The following is a 14792-nucleotide window of genomic DNA, read 5'->3' on the forward strand; positions in this document are numbered from 1 at the left end:
TAGAGAATGCTATAGGTAATATAGTGGCAATTACAGGGTTTTCAATAGGATCTTTTTTGTTTGACTCTCTGCCTAGTAGTGTTGGGATATTGTTTTATGTATTCCATCATACTGCAGTAATAAAACATCTCCAAAGAAATAGACATGTGAATCTATGTAGAAAACTTAGATCTTGCTTGGCACTTCTACCAAATTTGACATGGCAACGAGAAAAGATCCCTTTCCTTCTCTTCTTTTGTAACTAAACCTGCAATTGGCAAACATCCATCTAGCTCCCACTTCCCACCCCCTCAAGCCCCCACCCCCCACTAAGGAAGAGGATGGATTTGTCACTATCCTCACCATTCTAGAGCACATATGAGCAAATAATTTGGGAAATTAAATTGAGAAAAAATAAGTTTCTGAGGTGCTTTTCGATGGATAGGGTGAAAGAAGAAACAGAATAGCAAATGAAGTTAAAAATAGGATCATTCCCTCAGCGCTGAGTGCATAGGCCGTCAGCACTTAGCTGGAGGTGCTTTTCCAATGATCAGGTGCACATGAAGGCCCATCTGTTGGAAGAGTAATCTTTTTAAAATCCCGAGGCAGCATAATAGGGGCAGAGGTTGATGCTTTTGTTCCCTGGATGAATTCCCTTTTCAGATGCCCCTGTTCCCCTCGGCCTGCGCATCTGGACAGGCTCTCTGTGTGGATCGGCATGAATATTGAACCGTCCACCCTCCATCCCTGCTTCAGTCCATGGCAAAGGAAAGCTTTCACAAGTCACAGTTCCCCAGGGACTTGAAGCATTTTGAGCTGGTCTTTAAAACAGTATTAAGTGACTTTGACAAACTGAAGCTATTTGGTATTTACACGGTTAGAAAGAATCCCCCACGGGGGTTATTTGGCTTTATGAGTAAATGCTGGCCTCTCACTTGAATTCCAATACAGAGATCTCATTCAAATGAGCTGGGTGTCTTATGCAATTTATTTGTGGTTAATAAATTCCTCATAGAGGGGGAAAAATCTATTTCAGAATGGCCTCTACAAAGGAATTCACGTAGATGATTACTTTTATCCATAGATGATTACTTTTACACACAGATAATTACTTTTATCATTTGCATTTTACATGACTTAAAAATACAAGCAGTTAAGAAAGTTGTGAAGTTTGATGCTTCAGAAGAAAGCCTCCTTTCATTCGTTAATGGTGATTTCTCCAAATCCAGTATTTCTGCGTCTGTGTATGAATATTGAAGAACATTCCAGACTATGGTGGTGGTATCAAATCCAATCATTTTTATGGCTGAGTTTTCTCTTGGAGGACTCTTTAAAGATTACAGAGAGAGGCAGCCTGGCACAGTGTTTAGATTGGCTCATAGTTACTGTTTTATAGATGTTTACTGTACCTTTTAGTATCTGTGAAAAATACTATATTTACTCCTTCTATTCTGAAGTACCCGTCTCTTTCAAAACTTTTTTTTATTATCATAGAAAAACATTCTACCTGTAAGAAAATAAAATGATGCTCATTTTCATCCATTCTTACATTATTACAAAACTATATCATTTCTCAATCCTGTAAGATACAAATAAATTCCCTATGATGTAGGTGATTTGGGAGAGAAGATTGTAAACTAGAAGAAATATGCATGCATTTTTAATCTGAACTTTTAAAAATATAAGTTCAAGTACTGTACTCAGATATATTTTCTAAAAAAGATATCATTCATAAAATTAATGCAAATTTTAAAATCTACTGAAGGATCGATCCATAGTGCTAGAAATAAATGGGCTTTCAGATGGCCGTGACTCTCAGCTTGCACAACTGGGAAAGAGCCTGAATAGGCCTCTTTTTAATTTTGCCCACTTGATCATGGGATGGGTAGAATATTATTGAGTGGAAGCAATTGCTCTTCCAAAGATTTTTTGCAAAGCTTTATGAAGACTGTGACAAATATTATTCTGTATCTTAAAGGACCCGGCGTGGAGAGTTGCACTGATACTTAAAAGCGCCCAAACATGGTGTCACACAGGCCAAGAACCACAGCGGTCAGGCATGGAACGGGGATCTCTCTGCTTCTTACTGCATTATTCCCATCCTTTCATTATGACAGAGAAAAAAAAGACTACAAGGAAAAGGAAGTAACTTTTGCCAGAATGCCCAAGAAATCGAGGGCTTTCTTTTCCCTATGTAATGTGAGTGCAGAAATGTCCATGTAGTAGAGGGCTTTCTTTCTTTGTTTTCTTTTTTTTTTTTTTTTTTTGAGACAAAGTCTCACTCTGTCGCCCAGACTAGAGTGCAGTGGTGCAATCTCCGCCTCCCGGGTTCAAGCGATTTTCCTGCCTCAGCCTCCCAAGTAGCTGGGATTACAGGTGCCCACCACCACACCTGGCTAATTATCGTATTTTTGGTAGAGACTGAGTTTCACCATGTTGGCTGGGCTGGACTTGAACTCCTGACCTCAGGTGATCCACCCACCTTGGCCTCCCAAAGTGTTGGGATTACAGGCATGAGCCACCATGCCTGGCCCAAGGGCTTTCTTTTTCCTGTGTAATGTGAGTGCCCTCATAAGTGCACACATCATGAGTCTGGAGGCCATAAGCAGAGTGACCAGAATCCTCTTAGGCCACAAAAACACAAAACTCTCAAAGACAAGGCCTGGCTGGGGACTGCCAGGAGAGCCCCGGGGACCAAGAGGCCAGCTCTGGGTTCTGCAACAAGGGCTGGGGCTCTGGTAGCCCAGAAAGTGATTCCCAGGTTCTCACCTCACGTACAGCAGGCCTGGCCACAACCGAAGCCCCGCCTTCTTCATACTGACTCCAGCCCCTGTGCTTGGTTTTCTTTTTAATTAGAATCTTTCAAATTTTTCTCCAAATACCAATATTCCTTCATTCATCCAACACGTATATATCTAGTGCTTACTAAATACCCAGTACTGTGCTCGAGATCAGAGGTGGAATGGTGAATTAAAATTATGCTTGAGCACGTCATTAGAATGTGCATGTTGCATTAGGGATACGGGTGTGTATTACATCTTAAACACAAGAGGAATGCGACAGATGCTCACAGAGGCAGATGCAAATCAGTAGTTTCACTAAAAATGACTTGTTCTTCGTTAGCTCAGCTTTCCACTATGGAAAACAGAAAACAGTTCTTAGTTTAGTCTTTCACTGTTTCTTAGCCAGTAACACATTTATAGTTTTATTTGGATTTGAGAACCTATATTGACTTACACTAGTGAACTCTTTTTTAAACCCTAAAAGTCTAGCAAGGATGCAGTTCTCACCATCTGTGAATGCTGCCGTTGATTTCAACAGAGAAGTGACCCTTTTCACCTGTAAACGGGGGTCGGGGAACTCAAAATACGTTCAAGCACAAGGACTTTGGCTTTATAACGTTTGGAAAACTACAGGCAGAATACAGGAAACTATTTTTACTATCAAACCAGAAGAATTCAGAGTTTCTCAAGAGATCTCTCTTATTTAAAGAAAAAAAAAGAATGTATTTCATGGAATAAGGACAGATTCTGGAAAGAGTGGGATAGAATCGATAGGAAGTTATTCTTTTCTGAAGTGGGTTTGATTTTCCTGGGCCTTCTTAGCAGTCCACAGAAAAAAGCCTGGTTTTCCAGATCCCCATCACAGTTAATAGTTGCATGGAAATAGGGTGGATAGGATGTTTTCAGTCTAGCTGTATCTGACTTAGATGTTACCATTAAATACAAAAGAGGAAACTGAAGGCAATAGATCATCAGTGAATTGTAGATTTAATTCAGCATTAGCTCCTATGTTTTTCTCAGGCAGAAGGATACATCAGATGTAAGCGCAGGAATTTAACTAACTAGGATATAAGATTTCCTTTGGGAATCCAAACATTTCTATCCAGTGGTGAAGACTATACAAAATACATGTTGCTTAAAGCAAATTATTAACTCGAGTGAGTATAAGCTTGCCCACCACCAAATCATTTGCTAATTATTGTGTCTTGGACTTCAGCCAAGACATAAGCAATGCTGTTCCTTCCATTCCACTAAAGTCCTACTTACATTCCAAGTAAAAGTAATAATTCCTCAGTGTGCTCAACCAGACCATCAAAATCTCCAAGCTGAGGATCCCCAAGATAATAGAGCAACAGACTATGTTCTAGTATAGTTGGGGCTTGAGGTTTTTCCAATGGAACTCCAGTTTTTCAGGAATTTGAATTTTTTTTTTTTTAATGCACTAACATAATGTTCTACTGGGTATAATCCTAACAGTCTTTGCTGTTGCAAAGGCCATCGAGACCTTGAGGTGCTCCAGGTCTGGGTTCATGCCCATGGGGTTTGCCATGCTGGACCTGGGGCAGCAGCAGCACCAGGCACAGAGCTCAGTCCATAGAGCACCAGCTTCTGACATAAATCAACATTAACGATAGTCACTCTCCTCCCAAGGGCATAGCAAAAAGCAAACCTACTTAATAGAGCAGATGTGCTTAGAGTATTTTAGCTCATTCCTCAAACAGTCACGAAACACCAGCATCCCATTGGATTTGTCTATGCTTACATCAGGGAAGTTTCTTCTCTTACCAAATTTCTTCCATCACCAGTAAAGAAAGCACATTCCTTCACTCAGGTGTGTCTCCTCAGCTCCTCTTCGCTCCGTCTTCAGTTTGCTTCTTTTTTCATTCCTTGCCCTTGGTTTCCACTTGGACAATTTGGTAAATGTGTACAGCTGAAGATGCTTGCCGTTGTTTCCACGGTGGGTTCCAAACGTGTCTGCATATTAGAATCACCTGGGAAGCGTCAACAATCCTGAATCCTCTGTCCCTTTTACAAAGATTATGATTGCTAGTGTGTGCCCTGGGCATTGGGAGTTTTAGAGGCTCTCCAGGTGGATTCTTATAGGCAGACAAGTTTGGGAATCCCTGGGCTAGAGGGAAGAAAGGAAAGGTTTCTAAGAGCTGGGGCTCTTGTGAGTTGTGTGACCTGGAGCAAGTCATTTAACCTCGCCCAGCCTTGGCTTCTCTGTCTGTATGATGAAGATAGTTGTGCCAGCAGTTTTCCCATCTGCGTAATGAAAATCATGTTTACATTAGGTGGTTAGTAATAGCGCATGTCCTGGGTTGGCACAGGGTGGGCACTCGGGAAATGAGAGCCATCCTGTATCCATAAGGTAAAATAAAGACAAGGAAACACTGCGGATGATTAAGTGAGGTCAGCTTAATGGAAATGAAAACAAGTAGGTGACAGCCAGGCTCACTGTCACATGGGATGTGTTTTTTTTTTCCCTCAGACAATTGAATTGTTCATCTATTTCTAGCTTGTTGGAAAGAATGATACCACATTATACTCAGAGATAAGGCTATTGTGTTCATCTGTTTTTCCAGGGCGCGGTGGGTCTGCCCAGAGCTTTGTGAATAGGATCTGCCTGGTAGATAAATCCGAGGAGTATTGGGAAGTGGACTCTTTGACAAAGCCTGATTGACTTCATGAGTCTCCGGGCACATGGCTGATCGCACTTCATTGGGGTGAATGTGACTTCAATACACAGTCTTAGGGAAGGATAGAAGGTCTATCTCATTTTATCCTAGGTGAGCGGTCTTTTACGGTGGCATAATAAGGGGAGGTTGGTGGTGTGTGAGCGTCACAGAAAGAATGTCAGAGCTGAAAGGAACTCACACCATCACCTGAGCCCCAGGAGTTCTTAACAGTGAACACTCTGAGATTATATGCAACACCTCTGACATATTTATTTTAGTTTTATTTATTTATTTAATTTTTGAGACAGAGTCTTGCTCTGTCACCAGGCTGGAGTGCAGTGGCACAATCTCAGCTCACTGCAACCTCAGCCTCCCAGGTTCAAGCGATTCTCCTGCCTCAGCCTCCCAAGTAGCTGGGATTACAGGTGCACGCCACCACACCCAGTTAATCTTTGTATTTTTAGCAGAGACGGGGTTTCACCATGTTGTCCAAGATGGCCTCAATCTGTTGACCTCGTGATCCACCTGCCTCAGCCTCCAAAATGCTGGGATTACAGGCGTGAGCCACCACACCTGGTCGACATATTTAAAATTTTCTTTGATGAGGGCCATGATGTCTCATCTGATTCAAGAAGTACTTGCTAGCTCTCCAATACCAAATAATCCATTTTATGAATAAGGAACAGAGTCAAAGGAAACTGTCCAAAGCCATGTAGGCAGTTAGGAGCAAAACAGGAGTAGAATTCAGGGGACCACACTTTTCCCCAACCTTCACTTTCCCACTTTTTATAGCAAGTCTTAAGCATTAACTGTGGCAAGGGACTGTTTAAGCCACAGGTTCAACTAATTCACTGGATAATCACAGTCCCAAGCAGATGGCGTGCTACCAAATGAGGTTCCATTTTTCTTTCCCTACGGACATTATGTTCTTACTGAAGGTACCAGGAAGAAGGCAGAACTTCTGTCACTATTGGAAATTCTCATTATTTTAACCTGCAGTGAAAAATCAGTCAGGATTGGGGGGCTAACAGAAATCTGGACAGACATAAAGGAATTTAAACCATAAGTGCAGGCCGGGCAAGGTGGCTCACACCTGTAATCCCAGCACTTTGGGAGGCCGAGGCAGGCCAATCACCTGAGGTCGAGAGTTCAAGACCAACCTAACCAACATGGAGAAAGAAACCCTGTCTCTACTAAAAATACAAAATTAGCTGGGCATGGTGGCTCATGCCTGTGATCTGAGCTACTCTGGAGGCTGAGGCAGGAGACTTGCTTGAAGCCAGGAGTCAGAGGTTGTGGTGAGCCAAGAACGTGCCATTGCACTCCAGCATGGGCAACAAGAGTGAAACTCCATCTCAAAAAAAAAAAAAAAAAAAATCCCACAAACAAGCAAACAAACAAAAAGCCACAACTGCAAAATAGGCAAAGGCCTAAAGAAGAACAAAGATAGTTTGTATTTCCTTTTTCTTTCTTTCTTTACTGTAAGTTTTCATGTAGGCTCGAGAGGTACGTAAAGTTTTGGCAGAATGAAGGAAATTTACAACCATCCACAGGACTCTATTAAACCCTGAGCTCTAGTTCAAGATTTTTGGGATCCATGGTATTTTTTAATCCTGTTCATTTAAAACGTATCAATTTATTTAATAGATCACAGCTAATTTGTGCCAGACACTGTCTAGCACCAGACACACAACCACGCACAAAACCTTTCCTAGAGGTTTTCATCTTGTGGGAAGAGAAGGACAGTGAAATCATGTAATATTTTGGTTGAATGTGAGTGTCATAAAGAACAGAGCAGGGCAGGGAAGATGAAATTGGCAATAGTGAGGAGGCCATGGCTAATATTTCACCTGTGATGGTCAGGGAAGACCTCACTGGGGAGGTCTGTTTGTGTAGAGAGCAGAAGGATGTAGGAAGGAAGCCATGATTGATCACTGAAGAAACGAAAGGGAATATGAGTTGAATCTGCTGTCTAGCACAACCGGGTCAGTTTCAGTGGTTTCTGGTATACTGGTTTTTTTTCTCATTGCCCCCCCAAATTTTTTTTTTTTTTTGGAGACAGTTTTGCTCTTATTGCCCAGCCTGGAGTGCAATGTCGCGATCTCAGCTCACTGCAACCTCCAAGGCTCCTGGGTTCAAGCGATTCTCCTGCCTCAGGACGCCTCCTGAGTAGCTGAGATTACAGACACCCACCACCACTCCTGGCTATTTTATTTTTTTTGTATTTTTAGTAGAGATGGGGTTTCACCATGTTGGTCAGGCTGGTCTCAGACTTCTGACCTCAGGTAATCTGCCCCTGTCAGCCTCCCAAGGTGCTGGGATTACATGCATGCTCAGCCCCAAGAACATTTTAAAGACCTCTTATAGTTCAGCTTTGCAAGGAGACTGTGCTGAGTTGGTGGGAGCAGCACTATTGTGAGTCCTATGCATTCCTGGGAAGGCTGGTGCTATCTGGGGGTCTGTAACATAAGCAGGAAGAGGACTGGCTTTGGAGTCATCCACATGTGGGTCTCATATCCACCTCTCCTATCACGAGCTCTGTGACCATGGCATGTTATTTTATTTTATTTTTTTCAAATGGAGTCTGGCTCTGTCACCCAGGCTGGAGTGCAGTGGTGCCATCTCGGCTCACTGCAACCTCTACCTCCCAGGTTCAAGCGATTCTGTGCCTCAGTCTCCCGAGTAGCTGGGACTACACATGCCCACAACCATGCCCAGTTAATTTTTGCATTTTTAGTTTAGATGTGGTCTCACCGTGTGGCCCAGGCTGGTCTCGAACTTCTGAGGATGATCCAACCACCTCAGCCTCCCAAGGGATGACAGGCGTGAGCCACTGTGCCTGGCCGGCTTGTTATTTTAATTCTTTTCACATCTCTAAAATGAAGAGAATGATAATGCCTCCCTCACAGGGTTGTTGGGAGAATTATATCAGATGGATACGTTTGAAGTCTCAGCTCGTTGCCTGTGACAAAAGGCGTCTTCAATAAATGTCAATATTAATTGCAGCGGCAGCAGGAACAGCGCAGTGAGGGTGTGGCCCAAAGCTGTGTCCAGCCCATCGGGTTTTGTTCAGAACTGCCAGCTGAGTGTCCACACGGTGGTACTTGTAAGGACAAAAGATGAGTTTGGTCTTTGTATTCTGTACAGTGTTCTTTACATGTGGTAAGGAATACAGAGGCTTTTAATGCAGATGTGAATTATTGACTAAAATTCATCTGGGAAAGGGCCACAGTAGAGAAAGTTTTCCAGTAGAGAAAAATGTCTTATTAAAGTCTCAGGAAACGAATTGCTTTTCACTTAATGTTTCCCTAAAGTTTTTTTGTTTGTTTTGAGACAGTTTCACTCTTGTTGCCCAGGCTGGAGTGCAGTGGTGCGATTTTGGCTCACTGCAACCTCTGCCTCCTGGGTTCAAGCGATTCTTGTGCCTTAGTCTCCTGAATAGCGTGGATCACAACGCCTGGCCAATTTTGAATTTTTTTGGTAGAGATGGGTTTTCACCAAGTTGGCCACGCTGGTGTCAAACTCCTGAGCTCAAGTGATCCGCCTGCCTCAGCCTCTCAAAGTGCTGGTGTTATAGGCATGAGCCACCGTGTCTGGCCTCCTTAAAGATTTTTAATCATTGTTTTCAAATTCCATTTTTACAGTAATGAGAGTTGCATTAAAACGAAACATGGTGGCTCATGCCTGTAATCCTAGCACTGTGAGAGGCTCACTTGAGCCCAGGAGTTCAAGACCAGCCTGGGCAACATGGTGAAATCCCATCAGTACAAAAAAATGCAAGAATTAGTCAGGTGTGGTGGTGAATGCCTATAGTCCTAGCTACTCAGGAGGCTGAAGTGGGAGGATCCTGAGCCTAGGAGTTCAAGACTGCGGTGAGCAGTGATTGTGCCACTGTACTCCAGCCTGGGTGACAGAGTGAAACCCTTTCTCAAAAAAAAAAAAAAAAAAAAAAAAAGAGAGAGAAAGAAAGGAAGAAAAGAAAAATAAAGTAAAAAAAAATGTTTAAAGAGTAGGGATCAGCAATAGTCCATTTTTTTATAGTAGCTTTGAATTTCAGTGGTAAAATGTGCCTAGTGTGTGGTCCCTAATATATGTATATATTTTGAGACAGGGTCTCACTCTGTTGCATGGGCCTGAGTGCCGTGCCATGGTGCAATCACAGCTCACCGTAGGCTTGACTTCCTGGGCTCAAGGAATCCTCCTGCCTCAGTCTCCTGAGTCAGAGGGATTGCTCGAAGCCAGGAATTTGAGACCAACCTGGGCAAAAAGCAGGACCTCATGTCTCCAAAAAATACAAAACATTTAGCTGGGCCTTATGTTTAACCAAAATATACCTTGTGGCAGATTCACAGAGGCAGGTGACAAGCTGCCTTCTCCTAAAATGACGAGTTAATTAAGTTACTGAGGCTTGGTTTTGATAATTTCCACTTACATACAAGGAACTTTTGAAAGAAAAATTATTTATTTTTTGAGACAGGGCCTCCCTCTGTCGCTCAGGCTGGAGTGCAGTGGCACAAACACAGCTTACTACAGCCTTGACCTCCTGGCCTCAAGCAATCCTCCCACCTCAGCCTCCCAAGTAATGGGGACTACAGGTGTGCACCACCATGGCCCATTAACTTTTTTATTTTTTGTAGAGACAGAGTCTTACTTTGTTGCCCAGACTGGTCTTGAACTCCTGGGCTGAAACCATCCTCCTGCTTCGGCCACCCAAAGTGCTGGGATTACAGGCGTGAGCCACATGCAAGGAACTTTGAGATGCTGAAATGAAAAGTGGTGTGGGAGTTCCAAGTACCCTGTTAGGATTTTAAAAGCCCCAGAAGATATTGGCCTTAAGGGGACAGAAGCTGCCTACCATGAAAAGGACCTCTGGCTTGAAGCAGGGTGGGGAGGAGACCCTGATTTCCCAGACATGAGGCCCAGTGTGCCTGTCGAGGACAGCCTTCGGGGAACCTGAGGGACTGCTTTGAGCCACTGCCTGAACGTCTCAGGATCATGCCAGTGAAAAGGTGTCATTCAAGCCAAATCCATTTCAGGCATTTGTCACCAGGACTATGACGAGTCTTGAACTGATGGTTAGGGAACTAATGCTTATTTTAGACCCAGCTATTGGAATATTGGCACAAAGCATGCAGCAAAGGTAGCGTTCTGCATTTTTGCTGTTTCTGCAGCGGGCTTCCATTTCTCAGCATGGGCAGCTGTCAGGAGGCTGAGGCACTAGGCGTCAGTTTGCATCGGGAGAGCTCTTGTTACCCCAGGAAGCCCCAATCTTTCCTCTCCTTTCACGGAACACAGCCTCCTTGTAAATTAGGGATCCCGGAAGAACACAGAGATTTCTAATCCTTAGAGGATGCTGAAAAGCTTGCTTTGAGTCAATATAAAAGTTTTGGTTTTTGCTGATTTACATTTCACGTTTCCTGTTGTATCTACCCATCCTGGCGCCGAGAAATGTTTGGCAAGTGGGATGAGAGAAGGGGAAGTAGATGGGGCCACACGCCTGGGAGTATAATCAGATCAGCTGTGTCCACACCTCCTCCTTCACGTGGGCCCGGCTGCCTGCACTGGCTTGCTGATGACTTTAGCTTAGAGATCTCCACCATCTTTAGAGAATCTACCTGCTTGTGTCAGGAAGATGGTGCGGTTGCCGCATCAGACCTGAAGAAAGATGCATGCTAATTTAATGAAATTAAATCATTTTTATTTTTATGGAAGTCATCACTCACCCAAAACCCAGGCCCAGCCCTTCCCTCTGTCCTTATCAACAGTCGGGGCATGGCCAGCATGACTTACAAAATTCACAGGGTCCCTGGCTCAGGGAGCTGGCTGATCCCTCAGAAGACCTTAATAAAATGCAAACAGCCTTGACTCATTTATAAAATGAGCCCACAAAGACAGAATGAAAGTTCTTGGGTTAAATGGCAGGTGATTGGTCCATGAAACATTTCCTCATCCCCTCCCCACCAGGGAAGAGAACAGGGAAAGTAACTGGTGACTGGGAGACATGGGACCACTTGAGGATAACTGACCTCAACAGAGCCCAGCCTTCTGCAAAAGTGGGCCAGGGATGGAGGGCACCAGTACTGGGGCTTTGCTGTGAAAGAAGGCACCATGTCCTCTTCATGCGTACCCAGCTAGCAGCACAAACACACAAAAAGAATAGCTCTTATTCCTTTTAGATATGAATAGCATTTTAGATACATTTCCTCACTCCTCAAAACAGATCTATGAAGGGTTCTCTCTCATAGGCTGGTGGACTTTAGAAAGGAAGGGAAACTTGTCCAGTGTCTCAGCTAGTGGAAGTACTGGAGGTGAGCCCCGGGCCTGTGCACTGCAGACTTTCCAGCCTGGGCTCACCCAGACGGAACCTGAGGGAAGGAACGGTCAACAGGTGGAGGCGTGAGCATCTGAGGCTCAGAGCAGAGTAGGCCAGGAGCCAGGTGAAGGGTGCAGGGCCTTCGTGTGCTGGAGGAAGGTCCCAGCCGAGACTAACCCTCTTCCTCTTCTGAGATGCTGGGTATCTGGGCAGTCTGGAAGAGGAAGTGATGAATGAGCCGTTGATTTAAAAAAATGGCCACACCCAGGGAATCTCAGATGCCCTTTCTCATTCGTGGGCTGCATCTTGAAGCTGCCTTGACTAGACAGAAATGTAGCCCAGGAATTCTACCTTGGGTTCCCGGTGCTATAGTTCCTCAGGGAGGTGATGGAGAATGTGGACCAGACCACAGGTCTCTGTAGGATCTCCTCTGGCAAGAAGGCCATTGGTGGGAATGTTTCCACTAAAACCAAGAGAGCAGAACAGTTGAGAGTTGAATAAGGTGGGTGGGAAGAAGGGGTAGGACAAACTCCAAGTACCAGGTGGGTCATTGATTCAACCTTCAACAAATACTGATGGAGGCACTGGAATACAGATCATGGTCAAGCACATACTCAGGAGACATATGTTCTAATGCATGAGCAACATGCATGTTACGGGCGATAAATGGTAGCTGCTCTTCTGTTTGTATATTCTAATAGAGAAAGTGACCAAGAAATGGATAAAATAGAGCCAGGCACAGTGGCTTATGCCTGTAAATCCCAGCACTTTGGGATATCGTGGCAGGTGGATTGCTTGAGTCCAGGAGTTCGAGACCAGCCTGAGCAACATAGCAAAACCTTGTCTCTATGAAAATGTTGTTTCAAAAAGTTAGCTGAGCATGGTGGTGCATGCCTGTAGTCCCAGCTACTCAGGAGGCTGAGGCAGGAGGATCCCTGGAGCCTGGGAAGTGGACGTTGCAGTGAACATAGATTGTACCACTGCACTCCAGCCTGAGCAACAGAGAAAAAAATAAATGATAAAATAATTTCAAGTTTTAATAAGTGCAAAGATGAAAACAAACAAGAGGCTGAAGGCCTGAGGAATTTTATTTTTATTTTTTCGAAACGGAGTCTCACTCTTGTTAGCCAGGCTGGAGTGCAATGGCACGATCTCAGCTTACTGCAACCTCTGCCTCCCAGGTTCGAGTGATTCTCTTGCCTCAGTCTCCCAAGTAGCTAGATTCTAGGCGCCCACCACTCCATCCAAATAATTTTTTGTATTTTTAGGAGAGACGGAGGTCTCACCATGTTGGCCAAGCTGGTCTCCAGCTCCTGACCTCATGATTCACCCACCTCAGCCTCGCAAAGTGCTGGGATTATAGGTGTGAGCCGCAGCGCCCTGCCTGGCTTGAGGAACTTTAAGTGAGAGAATGATATATTTCTGATCGCTTCACTTCTGCTGCCATGGGTGAAAGGTGAAAGGCAGCCAAGGAGATCGGCTAGGAGGTTCTTCCTTAGGCCAAGGGAGCTGCCCAAAGAGGAATAAGGTGGAGGTAGAAATGAGCAAAGAGCGTGCATGTTTTTGGAGAGACCCTCCGTAGGACTTCCTGGAGGGCCAGGCATGGAGGTTGCAGGGAGGGAAGAGTCAAAGGTGACCCCTGGATTTCCTGCGGGCTGGGCACGACACCGTCTTCTGAGACAAGGAAGTAGTCATCAAAGCAAAGGATCCGGGTGGTGGGCATCGGGGGGTCTTGAAGAGCCAGGGGGATGAGCGCACGATAGCCCCTGGATGCACCGGTTAGAGGCGATGTAGGGAAAAGCAGAGATGGAAGTTCTGCCAAGGGTTAATCCATTGAGGTTTGCTAGATAAAGCCCTTGGCACAGTGCTCAGAGCATGGTGATGACTCAGTCAATGGGAGCTGCTCTTCTGTGAGGGACAGGCCAGATTCCTCATGAGAGCCAGGACAGAGTAGACAGACTAGGGAAGGACAGGGTGAGGCATGGCAGGTCCACCTGAGTCTCCCCTGTAAGTGCTCTCTCTCTCTCTCTCTCACACACACACACACACCCCTCTCCCGCCCCCTACACCTCTCTCTCTCTCTCACCACCCCCCCACTTGTCTCCTCAGGAAGCCACAGACAGCAACTCCGCAAGCTTCACGAGCAATCCTAATGAAAACGGCTCAAGGCGGCTGTAATATCCGCCAAAACAAAAGCCAAGGGGGAGATCGCAGGCTTTGAGTAATGTGCTCCTCATCTTCAAAGCATTTGGCTTATCACTTTCCCTTTCAAGTTTCCTATCCAGGGTGCAGCAAGATCTGAAAAGACGTTGTGGCGAGGCGGTGGGCCATGCTCTGCAGAGCTTCTGTTTCCCCCTTGGGGACCTTCCCAGGCCTTCCTGGGTCCCAGGAGGAAGGTGGGATAGCACAGTCTCCTGTTGTGCTCATCCTCAGCAGGACAGACAAGTTCAGCTGGTCCCCAGCACACTGCTCCTCTCTACCCTGTAAGCCAGCTGTGCCTCCAAATTGGCTCACCCTTTTTTTTTTTTTTTTTTTTTTTTGAGATGGAGTTTTGCTTTTGTTGCTCAGGCTGGAGTGCAGTGGCGCGATCTTGGCTCACTGAAACCTCCGCCTCCCGGTTTCAAGCGATTCTCCTGCCTCAGCCTCCTGAGTAGCTGGGATTACAGGCATGTACCACCACGCCCAGCTAATTTTGTATTTTTAGTAGCGATGAGGTTTCTCCATGCTGGTGGGGCTGGTCTCGAACTCCTGACCTCAGGTGATCCTCCTGCCTCAGCCTCCCAAAGTGCTGGGATTAGCTCACAGGCGTGAGCCACCTCACCCGGTTGGCTCACCTTTAAAACCGGCTGAGCCACTCTCAGGAGAGGGGCTGGTGGCCTGCTCTGTAGCAAGGACATGGGGGGGAGTCTGGATTCCCCACACAGGACAACAACTGGTACCCGCTGGAAGTTTCCACATCTCCCCCAAGCATTCCATGTTGGAAGCGTTACCCAGCATGGAGCTTGCTTCTCCCATGGAAGCCAGTGTGATGGCACTGGA

At 45.3% G+C, this 14792-nt stretch overlaps 1 protein-coding gene and 1 long non-coding RNA gene across 4 annotated transcripts in view; both read left to right on the forward strand.

Moving 5' to 3' along the window:
- Window positions 1–14792, forward strand: part of SCAF8 (SR-related CTD associated factor 8) — a 252681-nt gene that overhangs the window by 215425 nt on the left and 22464 nt on the right. The gene's annotated exons all lie outside the window — the stretch shown is intronic.
- LOC144582223 (uncharacterized) overlaps window positions 1–14792 on the forward strand; it is a 121548-nt gene that overhangs the window by 50254 nt on the left and 56502 nt on the right. The gene's annotated exons all lie outside the window — the stretch shown is intronic.

Source organism: Callithrix jacchus, chromosome 4 (genome assembly GCF_049354715.1).
Source record: "Callithrix jacchus isolate 240 chromosome 4, calJac240_pri, whole genome shotgun sequence".
Classification (NCBI taxonomy): Eukaryota; Metazoa; Chordata; class Mammalia; order Primates; family Cebidae; genus Callithrix; species Callithrix jacchus.